Below are 19,949 nucleotides of genomic sequence, written 5' to 3' on the forward strand. Positions count from 1 at the left end.
TGTCGGGGCGGGGGCTGGGCCGGAGGGGGCGGGCGGACGGACGGACGGACGGACCGGCCGCCGCTCTCCGCCCCGCCTCCTCCTCGTCGTCGTCGTCGTCAGGCCGTCCCTTTTTCCCCCTCCCCCCGCGTCCTGCCTTCCCCCGGGCCCCGCCGGACCGCCATGGAGCGGGGCTGGGCGGCTGCCGCGTGAGCCGCCGCCATCCGTCCCCTTCCCCTCAGCCCCCGCCCTGAGGGAGACAGACAGACAGACAGACAGACAGTCAGACAGACAGACAGACAGGGCCCGGGGACAGAGGCGGGCGCAGGCCGGAGACGAGCAGGAGATGGTTCGGGCCTAGCGGAGCCGGGACAGGAGGTGAGCCACAAGGACCCAACCGCCCCGCCGGGCCCCCTCACCTAGGAGGAGGAGGAGGAGGAAGGAAGGACCAGCCCCCCGAGGGAGCCCCCCAACCGCCGCTTGGATTTAGGGGGGGTCGCCCGAGCGGGGCGAGGCCCGAGGCGGCGGGATCTCTCCTCTCCCCATCCCTCCTCCAGACTCCATTTCTCCTTCCGTGGGTGGATTCGGTATTTTATTTCCCCCCCTCCCCAGTCACCAGTGGGACCGAGGCCTCTCGGTGCCAAAGAGAAAAGGGGACCGAATTCGGTCCCCCTCCCCATCGCACCTCCTCCCCCAAATAACCATTTTCTACCTGCCCCGAATCGGCGAGTCTGTAAAAAGATAAAAGCCCCAACGAAGCAGGGATCTTCATCCGGAGGGACCCCCGCGGTATGTGTTGTTAATGTGCTTGGTTTTGTTCTCTGTCTCCCCCTTCTAGACTGTGAGCCCACTGTTGGGTAGGGACCGTCTCTATATGTTGCCAACTTGGACTTCCCAAGCGCTTAGTACAGTGCTCTGCACACAGTAAGCGCTCAATAAATACAATTGAATGAGTGAATGTACCGTAATCACAGGGGTCCCCCCTTTTCCACCCCTATCCCCCCCCCCCCCCCCCAAATGGCTGTCTCATCGAGGCGCTCGTGATCGCTTCTAGTTGGATTTGGATGTTGAGGCCTTTTCGCCCGCCGCTTGTCGTGGGGGTTAATCTCCTCCAATAATTGACGTCAGTGCTTTGTTCCTTCCACTTTGCTGTGTGTTTCAGGCTTGGAGGATGGATCAGGGGGCAGAGGAGAGTTTGGGGGAACGCCTGCTCCGCTGACAAAGGAAGGCCTTCCGGGGAGACCGGGTGTTTAGCCGAGGGTCCCAGCAGAACTCCCTCTCGGTGGAGGGTGTTGGGGAGATTCCGGATGGTGGACTGTGGACTGAGGACCTGGATGGCGTCGGTGTAGTTGGTGTCAATTTGGGGTAGGTTTCGTTTTCCTTGCCGGAGAAAACATCCTCAGGGCTTCTCATGCCGCTCACTCAGGGTTAAAATCGGTGTGGACTCCTGACGGGCTGCATTTTGCCAGGTCGAAGATGTATGTAATTGTGGATAGATCTTTTAACCCCCCCCCCCCCCCAAACGCTGTGCGTAAAATGTGGTCGAAGACTTTAAGGACCAAAGTGTTGAGAAAAGAGTTTTGTCCCGAGCCCTCTTTCCGTACATATTGAGCTAGTTCTTGTGTCTTGAGTGACAGTTGAAAAAAACCTCAAAAATATTTTACTTGATCTCCGAATTTAGTAAGTGAAAGAAGAGGCCTTTGTGGCCTGTGAACTGGACTAGAATAATCTCTGGTTGTACGTTCATCAGGAATTGTTGGCAACTATCCACCTTTGCGCTCGACAGAACCGGCCCCTTTAAATTTCTCGGGTCCACCTGCCTGCTTTATCAACAACTCTTTTCGAGTCCCCCCACCATAAAAATGTTTAGCTTCCTCCACAGTGCCCTGTGTTATCTGCTTTGATGCTAACTTCAAAATTCTCCCCCTGGAGACCGCCTTTTCCAAAGGTTCTGTACTTTCCCAAGTGCCCAGTACGGTGCTCAGTAAATACCCTTAATTGATCGAATGATTGATTAAAACAAATTCAGAACTTCATTCCAGTAAATCCCAGGCAGCAGCTTGGGTTCGGTAAATCCAACCTGAGGTTTTTGTCAGCTCTATAGGGATGTTAAGGCAAGTACTTCGTTGTTTGGCAAATGAAGTGAAACTTCTTTTCTTCACACAGTCGTTCATTTGAGTGAGACCTGTGTTTCCTAGCCGTCTTCAGCGATCTGCTGCACAGGTGGCTGAATTTCGGTGGTAAAGATATTGTGGGATATCGGAATGTGTAATAATTGAGAAATAGTCCAGTATTAAGCTTAGAAAGAGATGGTTTTCCTGTTGGTATCAGGTAGAACTATGTGCTTAAGGTTTGTTCTGGAGCTCAAGAACTAAAACTGTTCCTCCTTGAGAGTTCCATACTGCACTACGGAGAAAACAAGAAACCTGTAGTCAATGCATGTACGTGCAATGTGAATTTAAAGAAAAAATGAGTTTAGACAGTATTATCTTCCTTAGTGTACCACGGTAATGGAGAGAAAAATGCTTCCAAAATATTGTTTCTTCCAGATGGTAGGAGACTTTCTGGGATTCAGTTGAGCTCGAGATGTCCAGAGAGGACTAGGTTGCCCGGGTCTTGGACTGAGTCATTGCTAGGCCGGTGAAGGCATTTGTTTGACTCTAATCTGCTGTATATTAAACCACATACATTCTTTATATTTGTCTGGAAGATGGGAAGGCTTGTTTTGGAAGAGAGAAGTTTCAAGGTTGATGGGGGTTGGTTAATAGAAGCGGGCAGCCTCCTGGTTAGGTTGTGGAATGAGCCCCAATTCCGGTATTATTTTCCCTAGTATAGAGGAGGTCTGACTGTAAAAGTGCTTCCACCATCCAAGTAGTTTGCCTGTTTAGGGGCTAAAGTTTTCTCGCCCCGTTCTCATTTCCGCAGCTACTTTTGAAAAAAATTATGTTTGATCATCCAGAGGGTGTTTGCCAGCCTTCTTAGAGTTATTGTGAAATTGGGTGTAGTCAGTGACTAAAGGGTGTCCTTGTAGCTAGCCTGACCTGTTACCCGGCTGATTCCCTGCCTTCCCCTGCCTCCCCCTCCCTGTGGGACAACTGAACATTCCCCCATCTTAATAAGTAAAAACAAAAAAGAAACTCCAAAAACTGCCCCAAACCTCAACTTTGATCACCTTGGATGTTTTACGTAGTTAGAGTTTAAAGAGTAACTCTATACAGAGCAGAGGTTTGGCAGTTATTTGGGTTTGTGGGGTATTTCCCAAATTTTCCAAACTTTGGGTGGGCTGTACAGACATTTCTCTTGCCGGTGGTGATATAGAGCTGGAGGGGCGGGGAGGGGTAGGGGGAGGTGGATGCTAATTGCATCCAAATCAGTCGCTCGCTTGTATTTATTGAGCGCTCACCATGTGCAGAGCACTGTACTATGCGCTTGGGAAAGGACAGTACAACAGCATTAGCAGACACGTTCCCTGCCCGTAACGAGCTTACAGTCTATGGGTTAGAAGAGGCAGTGGGGTGAAATTATAGCCGCTTGCACCAACAATCAATTGGCAATGTGTTCTCACTCTGCCCAGCCTTTTAAATTACCAGTACTGAATCCTGCGTTCCTCCCGGATGACTCTGGTTTTCATTTTCAGTAGCCCATCTTACCCAGTTCACTTTTAAAATCCTTTAGTACCGAGCTGTTTAAACCACCATGTTGTTATTATTGTAATTCTGAAACTACCCGGCAAGTCTGTGGCTGGCAGAGAAAGCATTTTGCATGTAGTGTCCACTTAAGTCACCACCTAGGCTTCGATAAAATTCTTTGAGCTACAGCTCCAGAATTTCTTGGTGAGGATCCAAGGTTTTGTCACTTTCCATCCCCAAAATGCTTGGGCTTTGGACTCTTGTCAGAGACGCACAACTCTTTTCTTGGTGCTGTCTTTTCCCAAGCCTAGGCAGATTGTCTGTTTTCTAAAGGGAGATGAAGGGTGCAGTGGGATTCTTCATTCCTGAAAGGTGTGGTTGGGTGGGAAGGGCCTGGAAATGGATAGCGTAGTATGGTATAAAATTCCTCAAGGTAGATGGCCATTTTTCTTTGGGTCCCCACTTCCAGTTTTGGTAGAGGCTCAGTGTTCACCTGGAGCTGGCCTCGATGCTTGGAACAGACCCTTTGAGCTTGAACTCGTCTGGACTTGTACCACCAGGGCCAGGCTCGTATTGGGCGTGGCCAGGGAAATAGTGGAACAATAATAATAATAATAAGAAGAAGAAGAATCGTGGTATTTGTTAAGCACTTACTGTGTGCCAGGCACTGTACTAAGTAAGCACCGGGGTAGTTGGACACGGTCCCTGTCCCACAGCGGACTCACAGTCTCAATCCCCATTTTACAGATGAGGTAACTGAGGAACAGAGAAGGAAAATGACTTATTCGAGGTCACATAGCAGACAAGTGGCAGCGCCGGGATTAGAACCCAGGTCCTTCTGATTCCCAGGCCCGGGCTCTACCCACTAGGCCATGCTGCTCCTCTGTATTAACAACTCTATTAGAATTCTCTCCTCCAAGGGGCCTTCCCTAAGCTCTTCTTTCATCTTTTCCCACCCTCTACTGCTTTACCCTGACTTGCTCCTTTTATTCATCCCCCCCTCCCAGCCCCACACCACTTATGTCCATATCTGTCATTTATTTGTATTAATGTCTCTCCTCCCCCCCCCCCCCACCCCAACTGTAAGCTAGTTGTGGGCAGGGAATGTGCCTGTTTATTGTTATATTGTATTCTCCCAAGCACTCAGTACAGTGCTCTGCAGGCAGAGAGTGCTCAATAAATGGGCTTGACTGACTGGGAGGATAATATGGATTCAGTTTGAGATGGAGCGTGGCAGGTGCCTGGGAATCGAAGGTCCTGGGTACATTCACTTTTTAAGCGCGTACTGTGTGCAGAGCACTGCACTAAGCGCTGGGGAAGGAATACTACAACAATAAACAGTGACATTCTCTGCCCACAACAAGCTTTCTAATCCTGGCTCTGCCACTTGTCTGCTGTGTGATCTTGGCCAAGACACTTCACTTCCGTTGCCTCAGTTACCTCATCTGTAGACTGGGGATTAAGTCTGGGAGCCGCATATGGGATGTGGACTGTGTCCAACCTGATTACCTTGTATCTATCCCAGTGCTTGGAACAGTGCCTGGAACATATTAAACACTTAACAAATACCATAAAAAAAGGAGTGCAACGTGTGGATGGGTTTTAAGGAAAAGGAATCAGGGGTAGCTCTGGGGAAGGTGAGAAGGAAGAATTCTTGATAAACTGGAACTAAGAAGTATTGCCATTTTGCCTAGGGTTTGGGGGAGAAAATTTGATAATCAAAATTGAAATGGTTTACCAGAGTTTATCAGATTTCAGCAAACAGTGGAGGATCAGGTTCACTGAAATTTAATTTGGCCTGAAAGGACTCCTCAGTGAAACTCTGGAAGCCATTTATCCTTAGTGTTGGTCCTTGATTATGCAAAATGCACCTCTCCTCCTTGCCCTCTGAATTCTGGTGGTAGTGTTTAATGCAGTGTATCACTTAAATTTTGTCATTGGTACAAGGTATCTTTCTTCCTAAATCCTTATTATATCATTATAAATTATCTGGGAAGTTTCAAAATATACTGCACCTAGACTTGTTTCCTGTTGAGTTTCTGCCATTTAAAGGACACTGGATTATTTACCCCATAGTTGCTACAGTGTAAGAAAACTTTTTTTTGTTGTAAAATGAAGGATTTTTAGCTTCATTAAAAAGAGATGACACATGGAGGGAATGCTGCCGAGTGCAAGAGGACTCTTCTTAAACTGAGAGTTGGTTTCCATACTGGCTCTGCCACTGAGTATTTTTGAGTTCCCCAAGTCATTGACTGTACTTAGTGTTTTCTCTCATAAATGGGAAGTACATTTATTTGGCATTATATGGTCCTCATTTAATGAAGTTCAAGACATTTGATCAAATTTGAAAGCTTCAGTTGGGAACTGAAGACCAAAGAGAAGGCCATCGGTCAGTTTACAAGGTTTGCTGATACTTTGAAAAATGTTAATCTCTACTTTTCCCTTGTTTTTTCTCTCTTTCACACAGCGTGAACAATGGAAAAAATACTTCTTAATTTTACTTGTTAGTTTTTGTGCTTTATCAGTGTTTAGACAGCAGTCCTTGCAGGAAAATGTTTAAATTTGGCTTAATGGACATTTTTGATCCCCATTGTTTTTATTCCTTCTTTGGTGTATTTATTTCAGATACAGGATTTGGCCCTAAAACAACCTGACAGCTTTTCTACTTGCCTCGGGCCATAGAGGGAGTTTGCAGCAAAGCTGGAATGCCCAGATAATCTGTTTTATGTTGCTTGATTCCAGTCTCCTTGTCTAGAGTGCGCCTTATCAGAATTGGTTGCATTTTGGACAACTATTAATTAACACGTTGTGTGCCAGATAGTGATATGAATGTTGATATTTAACTTGTTAAGGAGATTGCAGACCCTTTCAGCCTTGGAAATTCTTAGGGATGAAAAACTCCAAGTTACTTCTTTTGAGCTGGAAATTTGGGTAGCACCATTTTAGTAGCAGTCATGCCCTTTCACATACTGGCTATTGCTAAAGGAACTCGTGACAAAAGTTGAAAATCCAAATACGTACCTATTCTTAGATTTTTAGAAGTCTCATATAATATATAGAATATATAATCTCATATAATTATATAATATAATGTACATAATATATAATATTATATTATATGTAATATATAATATAGAGAAGCAGCGTGGCTCAGTGGAGAGAGCATGGGCTTTGGAGTCAGAGGTCATGGGTTCAAATCCTAGCTCCAATTGTCAGCTGTGTGACTTGGGCATGTCACTTAACTTCATTGTGCCTCATTTATCTCATCTGTAAAATGGGGATTAAGACTGTGAGCCCCATGTGGGACAACCTGATCACCTTGTAACCTCCCCACGTAGTAAGCGCTTAATAAATGCCATTATTATTATTATTATTACTATATCCTTGAGGCATATGTTGGAGGGAAGTAAGCAGGGAGCTGCCCTGTTCTTGGGTGACTAATGATTTTTGATAAAAACCCAGGAAGTAGGGATTAAAAGCAACTCAATCGATTGAGTTTATTGAGTGCCTGCTGTGTGCAAAGTACCGTACTAAGCGCTTGGGTGAGTATAATATAGCAGAGTTGATAGATACACCCATCTGCCACAACAAGCTCACAGTTTAAAGGGGAGACAGACATTAATATATAAAAAAAATTACAGGTGTGTATATAAGTGTGGAGCTGAGAGAGGGACAAATAAAGCGTACAAATCCAAGCTCAAGGACCCTGTGCCATTACATTCTCTGGTAAAATGTTGATGTTGGTTTAAGCTTACCTTACAGGTGATAGCGACTAAATGTTTCACCTTTAAACTTGTGGCCAAATTAATTTTATTTGATAAGCACCGTATGTTCTTAGGATATTTTTCCCTATGTTTTAAACTGGCGAGACTTATCTTTTTCTTCTGTTCATCATTGTAAATAAATAAATAATAAATACATTTAAAAATAAGGCGGGGTGGGGGGGAAGGAAAACTTCGAGCCAGTCCCTCCAGGGTGTTGCCAAAACTTTGGTTTTTAACATTCACGCTTATTGTACAACCAATGGTGCGTGCTGCTACTTCTGTGCATTTTGGTGTTTTCAGAGTGAGGAGAAGATCTAGTACCTGGTTTGTGTGTTTGTAATCAAAAGGGGCAGTGGAGATACTGATATACCCCTGATAATATGTCTTAACGTAAAAGGATTAGCAGTCAGTGGTATTTAGCTCTTACTGTGTGCCCAATACTGTACCAAGTGCTTTGGGAAAGTACAATACAGCAAAATTGGAAGACGCCATCCCTGCCCACAAGAAGTTTACAGTCTACAGATGAAGGAGTGCTTTCAGAGTAAATATCTCAAGTTTGAAACAAAAGGGCCTGGAAGAAACACTTTGATTTATTTTTAGTATAGACTGGTTAGTTGGTGAATAAGGGGCAGTTGCTTATTCTGACTAAAACTTCTGTTATAGGAAGCATCTCTGTATGAATACAATTGCCAAAGACTCACAGGCCATTTAGAAATCGAGGGTGTAAGAAGATCAACCTTTGCTTAGCCAGGGAGAGATTCAAGTCGGAAGAGTTTTGAGTTGGTTTTAAAGCAGAGGTCCTAGAACTTTTTGGGACCAATTTTTTGGGGCAAAAAGACCCCAGGTAATCATCTTCACTCGCCATTTCAACTTCTTGGAGGTGGAAAGAGCTGACACACCAAATCCTGCTTCTGGAGGCCTGCCCCCCTCCCTCAAGGAGAGTGACCACTGTATAAGAACTATTGTTTTAAAAGATTGGAAGGGAGATGGGTCAGGAAGGGGCAGGACTGCCAAGAGTGTGTTTCCCTGGGTAAAGATCCTGAGAATAGAAACGTGGAACAACAATGAGGCGTTTTTTGATCGAAGCACAGATGAGAAAGTAGGGAGAAGACGAGGGCGGGTCGGTAGGGTGCGACAAGTCGGTGAGAGCCTCTGATGAAATTTAACCTGATGTCCAAGGGAATTGGGAACTATTGTAGGGTTCCGAGAGTCATGTGGGATCTCCCTGGAGTCATCATCGTCAGTAGTATTTATTGAGAGCTTACTGGGTACAGAGCACCGTACTGAGCGCTTGGGAGAATTCAGTATGACAGAGTTGGTAGACATGTTCCCTGCCCACAGTGAGCTTGCAGTGTAGAGATGGAGATTAATGAAAATTAAGGTCCGAAGTCTCATTTTGATTATGGCATAGATGGTGGTAATGTTGAAAATGCTCTTGGGAACGGGGAGGCTGGGAAAAGGGAGATTGCAGCAGCCCAAGGTAGAGATTTCAGTGGTAGGTACAAAGGGGAAGAGCTGAAATCTGCGTGATAGAGGAAGGAGCCTCCTGCCTTGGCAGTTCACTGATTGTGGGAGGTGAGGATAATGAAGTCTCAAACAAGGTTTCAACTAGCTGGTTCTTCTGGAGGAGGAGTTGGGCAAGGGAGCCAAGTTGGGGCAAGGAAAAATAAACAGCTCCGGGGTTTTTTTTTTTGTTTTGCCTTTTGTTGGTTGGCTGAGTACCCAATGGAGATGTAACTTATTTCTCAGTTTAATAACCTTTACATCTAGGTTAGCTTTTTCTTTTCAGAAAGAAACAGTCAAAGGAGATGAAATCTGAAGTGCTCAACCCACACATCTCCAAGTATTTCCAAGATTAGTATCTTTATTTTTAGCATCTTTTTATGTAATTCATTTTTAAAGTTATTCCAGGGTGGGGAAAAATGAGCTCTAACTTTGAAGTAACGTGCAATACTTGAGGAACAGGTGCATAAAAGGGACAGGTCAGGCAGCTCATAGCTCTTTATTTTCAAACTTTTGTTACTGCCTTCCTCTTATTCCAAAAAAGAAAAATGGTTCAGGTAGCTCCCTGCAGGTGGAATGTAGTCGAAAGTAGGTAGGATGAAACAACTGTTGGAGTATGCAGAATGCTCAGAATACACCTCAGTTGCACATGCGGTACACCTTTGGGACTTCCTTGTGAATTGAGAATGTGACCAGCCTTAGTCAGTAACAGTTAAGAAGTGCTCCTCGAACACAGATCCCACTTTAAGATACTGAGCCTGTTAGAAGAAATCGCCAAACGTAGAGCCTGCCCTCTATTTCATTCCCCCAAGCATGTAGTCCAGTGCTCTGCATGGACTAAGCGCTCAATAAATACTCTTGAAGGAGCCTAAAGAATAGTAAAACACAAACATAGAAGCAGCATGACTTAGTGGAAGGAGCACGGGCCCAAGAGTCACAGGACCGGGGTTCTTATTCCGGCTCTGCCACTTACCTGCTGGGTAACCTTGGGTGAATCACTTAACTTGTCTGTGTGTTAGTTTCCTCTTCTAGAAAGTGGGGATTCAATACCTGTTCTCTCTCCTACTTAGTACAGTTCTCTCTCCAGCACTTAGTACAGTGCTTGGCACAAGGTAAGCACTTAGCACAGATTGTTAATATTGTTATTATTACATAGATTGTGAGCCCCGTGTGGTCAGGGACTGTCTTGACCCTGAATTATCTTCTGTTTACCGCAGCACTTAAATCTCACAATTACTATTATTAATAATAATAAAGAACCATTTATGTTCGGGACAGAGGCTGGAGGTTGTCGGAATGATTCTTGGGCCCAGAGTCCCATAGGTTATTCTAGTGAGGTTTCAGAGAGCAGGAGAGTTTTTGTAGAACTTTTATGAAGAGGAATGAGGAGGTTAATTCCTCTTGAAGGAAATGGTATGTGCAAAGGGCAGAGAGGAGTGTTTTTGAGAGGAGTTTGGCCGGGAGATTAGCCTGGCAGGAAGTGGAGAATGGGAGATGCTGGCACACAGAGATTATGTGCAGTCTCCCATCCAGAACAACAGATGAACCTTGGTCTTCTCAGGGCCGAGAACCCGCACAAAGGAATCAGTTATAATACCTAGTGGCTTGTGCCTCTCTCGCTCCTGCCTGGGCACAGAGGGCAGGTAGCAAGCTGGTGGGCAGTGATACAGCACACTGAGAAGGGCATGCAATGGTGGTAACGTGCAGGGCCCCTTTTACGGCCAACCGAGTGGCCTTTGTGGGTCAGGGTCTGTGTCCAACGTGATTATCTTGTATCTTCCCCAGCTGTCCCTTCTCAGGGTCACATCTGGAGAGTTTCCAGTCCTCTACCAGTCTTGACTGCGGGAGCGAGAGTCAAGTAGAGTCATATCCATTCCAGTGCTAGCTTGGGAAGTGGCTAGCGAGTGGAAGGCACTCTGCTACAAGTCAGAACTCACCGGTGCAGGGCTGCAGCAGCACGGGAGAGAGTCGAGGGCAGAGACTCAAGCTGACTGCGCAGAAGGAGGCAGTGGTAAACCGCTTCTATATTTTTACCAAGAAAACTGTGGCTATGCTACCAGAACAATTGCAGATGGAGGAGGGGCATTCTGGGAGAAATGCATCCGTGGCATCGCTATGGGTCGAAGACGACTTGACAGCGTAAGACAAGACAAGACTCCAGCTGTTGGTACAGTGCCTGGCACATAGTAAGCACTTAGCAAGTATTATTCAAAAAAAAAAAAAAGGTGACTGCCACATAGGGCTGATGCTTGCAGTTGGGTACCCGCCTCAGTAGCCATGGTGCTCTTTGCAGTTCATGCTTACCAGCTATTTTGAGGATTCCTACCGAGCCTGCCCGCCCGTGGCATCCAGGATTACTTAGAGTTGAGAGATGAGTGAATAGATCGGGGTCAAGATAGGAGTTTTGATTTGCCCTGAGCAGTAATAGGAAGTCTTAGATTTCCAGGAGGCGAGTAGTGGCGTCGGAAGGACACTTGGAAGCACTTTAAAAAAATGTGTAGTGGTTTACAAATAAAAATGAAGAATTAACTAAGAAAATTAGTCTTGAGGCCTTAGGGACAAAAACGTGAACTGGCTTTTGGAAGGATCTATGAATTGTTTTCTCTCAAAAGGCTTAAAAATACCATTCCTATAACTCTCAAATACTTTCTTTTGAACCGTAAGCAAAATCCGTGCTTCCCAAATGGGTGGTATGAGGCAAATATTCATAGTCTGCTGCCCCTACCTGTAAGGTATTTTAATGTGAACCTCCCTCACTAGACTGTAAGTTCCTCAAGGGCAGTTTCTACCAACACGTTACTCTCCCAAGTACTAAATACTGTGCTTTATTACAGTACATGCTCAGCGCTCAATCAATACCATTGATGGAGCTCGTATTGCTTCACTTGAATAAGTCACTGGTATTTACTGAGTTTTTACTATGTACAGAGTTATGTACTAAAGTGCTCGCTTTCCCTAATTCGTTAGACTTCCCCCAACCCTTGCCAGAATGATCCTGAAACATCAACTCTGCAGTTGGCATTATTCAGGCGGTTCTTGATTCAGGATTCTCTTTTTGTCTCAGTCTTACGAAACAAGCCTCACCAAGTCTTAGCCATAAAATAAGTCCCCATTTTCTGTTTGTTTTTATGAGAATTTAAATTATGAAGGCAAAAGTTGTAAATAAGATTTATAAAGGTAACCATATGGCTTGAACTGTTTTGGAGCCTAGGCAAAAGCTTTCATAAAATTAAATTTTTAAAAATGGATAGAGGAAGAGGAAAATCTTTATCCATGGTACATTACGGGCCAGTATTTAAATGTAAAGATCTGGAAACTTTTTTTTTTCAGTTTTAAGTATTTGCACTTACAAAAAACACTGGTACTTAGACTGTATATTACCATTTTCAGTAGAAGAGATGATTTAACTATGTCTGTCTTAAGAAACTTGCTTCCTTTTTAAGACAGTTGAATTTTTTAAAAAAAGGTTTACTTCAGTATTCCACATCAGAAATTTTGGCAGTCCTGAATATTTCCAAGTTTTCCCAGAATGAACCCAGATTTTATGAACTGAATTTCACATAAGTATTTTTGCTAATATTTTTGCTAATACAAATGTGTAGTTTTTGTCAAGTCTTTCATTATTTGCAGACACTAATTGGAAAGATTCACAGGTAACGAGAATTAATAAATTAGTGTGATTGGGAATATTTTTTACTTTTAACACCAGACTGTAATTTTATAAATGGAATGGATGTCATCTCCAGATAAAGCAAATAACATTTCCAAAACTTACAAGTACAGAGAAAAGAAATGATGATCTTGGATGATAGGCAACCTATTTAAAAAAACAAAATTCCTAAAACAGTATCCTATCTTTTAGGATGCTTCTTCCTCCCAGTTAGAACCCCAGGAGGGTTAGGGACTGTGTCCAATATGTTTGACTTGTATCTACCCCACGCTTAGAACAATGTTTGACACATAGAAAGCACCTAACTAATACCTTTTAAAAAACAAACAAAACCTAGAATTTTTAAGCCTGGGCTCTTTTGACATGGGATGTTCTTCACGCTAATGCCGTCTTGTGGACTCACCTAGTTCTCTCTGCAGCCCAGATCATTTTTATAAAGCATGATTTTGTAAAAGTCTCGCAACTCCTCAGAAACCTTCAATAGTTGCCCATTCCTCTCCACATCAAGCAGAAACTCCTGACCATTACTTTTAAGGACGTCAAATACTGCTCACCCCTCTCTATCCTCACTTGTCTCCCTCTACACCCTAACTGACACATTTCCTTCCTCGCAAGCCAACCTGCACACCCATGCCTCTTCTCTTGCTACACGCTCACACCTTCCTACATGTCTACAGCCCCTATTGTACAGTGCCTAATAGTGCTCCTTACAGAGCGATCACTAAATACAGTTGATTGACCATTGATTGATTTCTGATGATCTGAAACACACACAGGAAGCTTGCGAAAAATAGACTTGCTTTGACCGTGTATCTGCAAGTAAATCAAATGCTTTAGAACAGGTGCAATTTTACTACAAAATGCTTTTTAAATTGAAATGGTGGCTTAACAATCTCACCAAAAATATTTGGCTTTTACTCTTTAATGCGTCCCAAAATAAATCTTGGCATTTGAATTCTAGTATTGTAACCCAAAGGATAGTTCTCCATATTTAAATATACATTTTGAAGTTGGCAAGACGGGCATGACTTTTATTTTCTGCTTGTAATTGATTAGCATCTAATGCCATACTGATGTCTTCAGTGTATATTCCAAGAGACTTTCCTGACCGCTTAAGAGAAGCAGTGTGGCCAAGTGGAAAAAACAAACTTGGAGTCAGTCAATCAATGGTCTTTACAGAGCGCTTACTGTGTACAGAGTACAATACAACACAGTTGGTAGCCCCATTCCCTGCCCACCAGGCGCTTACAGTTTAGAGGGGACACAGACATTAAAATAAATTATGGCTAGGTACAAAAGTGCTGTGGGGTGAATTTCAAGTGCTTAAAGGGTACAGCTTCAAGTGCAAATCAGGGGACGTGGGTTCTAATCCCAGGTCCACGACTTGCCTGCTTCTTGCCTTTGGGCAAGTCACTTAAACACTCTGTGCCTCAGTTTCCTCATCTGGAAAATGTAGATTCAGTACCTATTCTGCCTTTTACTTAGACTGTGGGTCAGGGCCAAAGTCTAACCTGATTATCTCATATTTACCCGAGCACTTAATACAGTGGTTGGCACAAAGTAAGCACTTAATAAATTCCACAATTATTATTTTATTATTACAACTGCCCTAATAAGAAATGAGTAAAGGACACGTTTGGCCAGCAGATTGTTTGAGTTGAGAGACTGTCCAGAAAAAGAAATATAAAACTTGACATTTTTCAGGAAAAAGAAATATAGAGCTTGACATTTTTCATCAATGTTCCTTAGCTTTATTTCAAGAAAGGTTGAAATTAAGGAAGGTGGGGTCATTTAGGAAACCAGCTCTTAACAAGGTAGTGTTATTATAGAAATTCCTTTGTGATGCCATTCTTAGTTCTTACTATCAAAAACCTAAAACACAGTCCATCCCAGAGTAGAGATGTAGGGACCCTCCCATGCCCTTTATTTTGTGCTCTTTCAATCAATCAGTGGTATTTATTGAGCACCTAATATGTGCAGAGCACTGTACTAAATGCTTGGGAGAATACAGTACAATAGATATATTCTGTAGTGTTCTGAAATTTTAATGCTAGTGTTTTTTATAATGCTTTGTCTCTCAGTAATGTTCTGGTTTTGCATCACATATGCTGCAACTAGCATATGTATGTACAGTGTGGTCCCAGTGCTCAGTTAACTCCACTCAAACCCACAAATACACACACACACACACACACACACACACACACACACACACTCTTTGTTTTGTGTTATATCATTGATTAGTTGAGGGGTAACCACATCGCGACCTCAAAACACGTTTCTGAAAGTGAAGATTGTGGAGCTGTTGTGTACAAGATTCCGAAGGCTTGCAGAAGACTATGCAGGCCAGCAAAGAGAAGACGATTGCCCCAGGAAAGAGACTCAGCCTGGATGACGTAGAACCAGGTGGCATTGATTAATTTGTTTGCATCTCACCAGGAATACCCAGATGTAGAGCTGATTAGCATGGATCAGCAGAAAGTGCTAGAGGAAGATCATGCCGGGGACAGTGATGAAGATGCACCCGTCAGGATCTGAATCACAGCCCACCTGGGATATGCATTTAAACCGGTGGAGATACGTGTTGCATTTTCCCAAAAAGCGATCCAGATGTGAACCGGCAGACACTCCATGGCCATCAAAAGCTTGGCACGAGGCAGCGAACTTCCACAAAGAACCGCAAGCTGAACAGAGGAGAGACCAAGAAGCAACTGAAGCTTGATTCATTGCCGTTCAAAGCTCTTCCAAAGTTTGCATCTGCCAAGGGCACAACCACTGCAGCTTCTTCAACTTCAGGAGTTTCTAAAGGTCTTGCTGGGAAGCAAGGAGCACAGTCAGCTTCCGTGACATGATCATTGAGGCTGAAGAGAAACAAATAGCAAGCCTCGAAAGCGGACCCAGAAGTCCTTAGTTTTTTTTTAATAGCTACGCATGTAAAAATTTTAAAAATTATTTATATTTTACTGCTTCGTAGAATTTAATAGGTAGGATCAACTAGATTCAGGTTTTTTATGACTGGGTTCTAATAAACTCATTCTGGCCAAATTTTTTTATGTTGAGTACACATTAGCACACTTTAGTTTCCCATAGGAAATAATGTACACTTTATTTCTCTTTAACATACCATTTCATAGAACCGAGAGTGCTCATTGGGTAGCCCCAGAATCTAATTATCAGAAATGTTATAATTCCTAGAAGATGGGACAGCATAAGAATTTACCCCAGGGAATAATGACACTTGAACTTGTCTATCGACTTTGTAATATTGTACTCTCCCGAGTGTTTAGTACAGGACTCTGTGTGTAGTAAGTGCTCAATAAATGTGATTAACTGATTGATTGACTTGACTTGTTAATCAGCCAGTACACAGTGGTGGACTTGTGGAGAAATTGACTCTTGCTAGAAGAATTGGGAAAGAATCAGGAAATATAATTATTGATGGTTCAGATCCGTGACGGAAGAAGTGTGGCTTAGTAGAAATAGCATAGGACCCAGTGTCAGGAGACCTGAGTTCTATTTCCAGCTGCACCATTTGTCTGCTGTGTGACCTTGGGCAAATTCTTTACTCCAGCTTCCTCATCTGTAATATGGGGATTAAATAAATACCTGTTCTTCCTCTGCCTTAATTGTGTTTTTTTTAAGCATTTACTATGTGCCATCCACAGTACTGTTTGCTGGGGTAGATGCAATATAAGCAGATTGCACACAGCTCGTCTCCCACATGGGCTTCACATTATGAGGGAGAGCAGGCAGTTAATTCCCATTTTATAGGTGAAGAAACTGAGGCACAGAGAAGTGATTTATCCAAGGTCCTACAGCAGACAAGTGGGGAGCTGCGATTAGAACCCAGGATTTCTGACATCCAGGCTCACGCTCTTTTCACTTGGCCTGTACTGCAGTTGGATTTGCACCCTTTATTCACCCCAGTCTCAGCCCTACGGCACTTCAATCAATCAGTCATATTTACTGAGCACTTACTGTTTGCAGAGCATTGTATTAACAGACATATTCCTTGCCCACAACGAGCTTACAGTCTAGAGGAGAGACAGACATTAATATGAATAAATAAATTACGGATATTTACATAGGTGCTGTGGGGCTGAGGCATGGGTGAATAAAGGGAGCAAATCAGAGCGATGCAGAAGGGAGTGGGAGAGAAAGGAATTGAGGGCTTAGGGAAGACCTCTTGGAGGAGATGTGCCTTCAATAAAGCTTTGAAGGTGGGGAGAGTCATTGTCAGATATGAAGAGGGAAGGCGTTCCAGGCCAGAGGTAGGATGTGGGCGAGAGGTCAGCAGTGAGGTAGACGAAATCGAGGTACAGTGACTAGATTGGCATTAGAGGAGTGAACTGTGTGGGATAGGTTGTTGTAGGAGAGTAGGGTGGTGATATAGGAGTGGGCAAGGTGATTGCTTTAAAGATGATAGTAAAGAGTTTCTGTTTGATGCGGAAGTGGATGGCCAGCCATGAAGGTTCTTAAGGAGTGGGGAAATCTGGACTGAACCTTTTTTTTTTAGAAAAATGACCTGGGCAGTAGAGTGAAGTACAGACTGGAGTGAGGAGAGACAGGATGCTGGGAGGTCAGCAGAGAGGCTGATATAGTAATCAAGGCAGGATAGGATAAGTGCTTGGATTAATGTGATAGCAATCTAGATGGAGAGGAAAGGGCAGGTTTTAGTGATGTGAAGGTTGAACTAATCGGATTCAATGAGAGATTGAATATGAGGGTTGAATGAGAGAAGTCAAGGATATTGCCTTGGTTATGGGCTTGGGAGACAGGAAGGATTGTGGTGCTGTTTACAGTAATGGGAAAGTCAGAAGGAAGACAGGATTTGGGTGGGAGGATAAGGAGTTCTGCTTTGGACATGTTAAGTTTGAGGTGATGGCAGGAAATCCAAATAGAGATGCCTTGAAGTTGGGAGGAAATGCAGTACTCTATAGAGGGATAGAGAGATCAGGGCTGGAAGTGTAGATTTGGGAATCATCCACATAGAAGTAGTAAATGAAGTTGATATTTACTTGATGATGATGGTATTTCTTGAGTGCTTACTATGTGCCAAGCACTGTTCTAAGCTGTGAGCACTGTGTACGGATCTGTAATTTATGTGTTTTAATGTCTATCTCCCCTTTCAGACTGTGAGCCCCTTGTGGGCAGGGAACGTGTCTACCGACCCTGTTACATTGTAGTCTCCGAAGCGCTTAGTACGGCACTCTGCACACTGTAAGCACTCAGTAAATATGATTGGTATACTGCTTAGCCCTTTACTGCAATTCTCATGTAGGATAGGGACTGTGTTGATTTGATGGCATCATACCTACCCAAGCACTTAGTACAGTGCTTGGTACACAGTAAACGGTTAACAAATACCATTATCATTATTATCATTATTATTACTTTTGCAACTGGAAAAAATTAAAATATCGCACTTTGTGGACTTTGCTTATGGGAACCGTCTGTTGGCGGCAACAGTTCATCTGCCTTCCCACCTGCTTGCTGAGGTGCTGTTTGTATGGTCTGCTTTTTATAAGCTTCTCTCCCATCAGAGACTAATGGTAAACCTTTGTGGAACTGGACTTCTGATTAAATTGATGTACAGCCCTCAGAGTTAGTTATTTCAGGGCTAGAATAAAACTCATTATTGCTCACCTAAATTGAGGAAACTTGTTTCTTCTTGATCGAGACAACTTGAGGTATATGCCGAGAGCGCAGGGTAGTGTGAAAATAAAGCATCTGACGTTCAAAGATTGTTTGGGTGCTGAATGAGAAGAGTGAATCAAGAAGTAAAGGGTAAACAAGTGTAGCGATCACTGGAAAGAAGGCAGAATTGAAAAACATTTGGGTGGGTTTTGTGCTTCTTGATTGTAGAGCTGTAGATGTAGTGATGTAGAGTTTTCTAAGATTAAAAAAAATAACTCAAACCCAGCTATCACCAACAGAATGCTGCACACTTCCAAAAACTTTCCTGTTAATCATTAAAAAGGCAACATTGGTTCAAGCTACATTTGTCTAAAGAAGTACAATTGGTTTTGCAGTGCTTTTTATGTCTTCTTGATTTAGAAATGAGAGGCCTCCTAAACACAGGAAGTGAATGTTTCCCAGTCCATAACTGCACTTATTGTGCATAGATGTTGCATGAGTTGCAGAGCTGAGTAATTCTTTGTACTTTAGTGACTAACATTAAGGTGAGGCAAGGACTTAATAGCATGAATTGCTGCTTGAGAAAGGGTATAAGTGTGTAGTAACCGGGAGATATCAGGGGAGCACTGAGGCACTGTGGAATGGTTTGCTTGTCTTTTGTGATGAGACCTATAGATGGTTGGGATGTTTTCTTCTAGGAGATTCAAGTTTTAAATGCTTAATTCCAAAAAGTTGAGAGTACAGTGTTTGAGAAGATTCAGTATACATTTTGCGTAACTTAGTGACAGCTGTAATTGAAAAAAGAATTAAATATCAGAACATTTAAGAACTGGAGGTGTTGTGGCATTTTAAAAATAAGGGTATACTTTGTGCAGTATATTATTCAAGAATCAACTTTTAAACTGATAATTCTTTATCCCCCATCAGAAAATATAATTCAGTCCAGAAAAAGCATGGATCAGTTGTACTAATTATTTTAAGCGCTGCATCTTCAGGAGTGAAGACTGGCTTTCAAGGCTCTCTCTTTTTTTTTTCCCTCCACCATTCTGCATCACTTAACAAGCCAACAAACAGTTTTCAAATGGAATAAGTTTTGTTCTTCAAATCTTGAAGTTTCCTACTTTAGAAATATAAGCTTTTTTTCTCTGTAACTAATAGTCGTAAATCTTTAGGGTAGCCTTCTGTGATTGGATGTCTTGAAGTAATATTGAAACAATGTAAAAAGCCTTAAAATGATATTTATATAATCCTTGCACCCAAGAGTTGTCTGACAAAGTGCAGGAGAAGAGTGAATCAGACACAAGAGGGTACAGTCAGTCTTTGGCAATGTTAAAGTGCATGGTGAAATTGTCAGCCCTGTAGGCAAGTGCCTCTATTTGGCAGCCTGTACTATCACTTCTGAGGATTTTTCCATTTGAAGTAAAATTTCTATTTTGGTTCTGCCAAGACATGAATAAGTTTGGGATTGGAAGATCAACTGTATGTCACACTATCCTTCCAAAAGTATGATTTAGTAAAGTTTCAAAAGAAAACTTAGTTGGAATTATCTGCACATGGAAAATAACATTATAGGTCTGTGTGTGTATTTGTGTGTGTGTGTTTGTGTGAGTGTGTCTGTCTGTCTCTAGGTCAGTAATAGTACTAGAAAACTGAGGTGACGAATGCAAACTAACACCTTAAAATTGTGAATTCACTTCAGCAAACTGTTAAAAACCTAATTTTTTTGGAGTGCCTGTAAGTGACTGAAACGTGCCTCCATTTTGTGCT

General features: G+C 43.1%; 1 protein-coding gene across 6 annotated transcripts in view; it reads left to right on the forward strand.

Annotated features, from left to right (window-relative positions):
• The first annotated feature begins 157 nt into the window (after positions 1–157).
• AFF4 (AF4/FMR2 family member 4) overlaps positions 158–19,949 on the forward strand; it is a 110,739-nt gene continuing 90,947 nt past the window's right edge. For 3 of the 6 annotated variants that reach the window (XM_038740682.1, XM_038740681.1, XM_038740687.1), the window contains exons 1-2: positions 158–357; positions 1,142–1,344. The gene's annotated coding sequence lies outside the window, so the exon portion shown is untranslated. Of the gene's footprint in view, positions 358–693; positions 769–1,141; positions 1,345–19,949 lie in introns of those variants that run through there. The other 3 variants (XM_038740684.1, XM_038740685.1, XM_038740683.1) reach the window with 2 other exon arrangements.

The sequence above is a fragment of the Tachyglossus aculeatus genome, chromosome X1, assembly GCF_015852505.1.
Source record: "Tachyglossus aculeatus isolate mTacAcu1 chromosome X1, mTacAcu1.pri, whole genome shotgun sequence".
Lineage (NCBI taxonomy): Eukaryota > Metazoa > Chordata > Mammalia > Monotremata > Tachyglossidae > Tachyglossus > Tachyglossus aculeatus.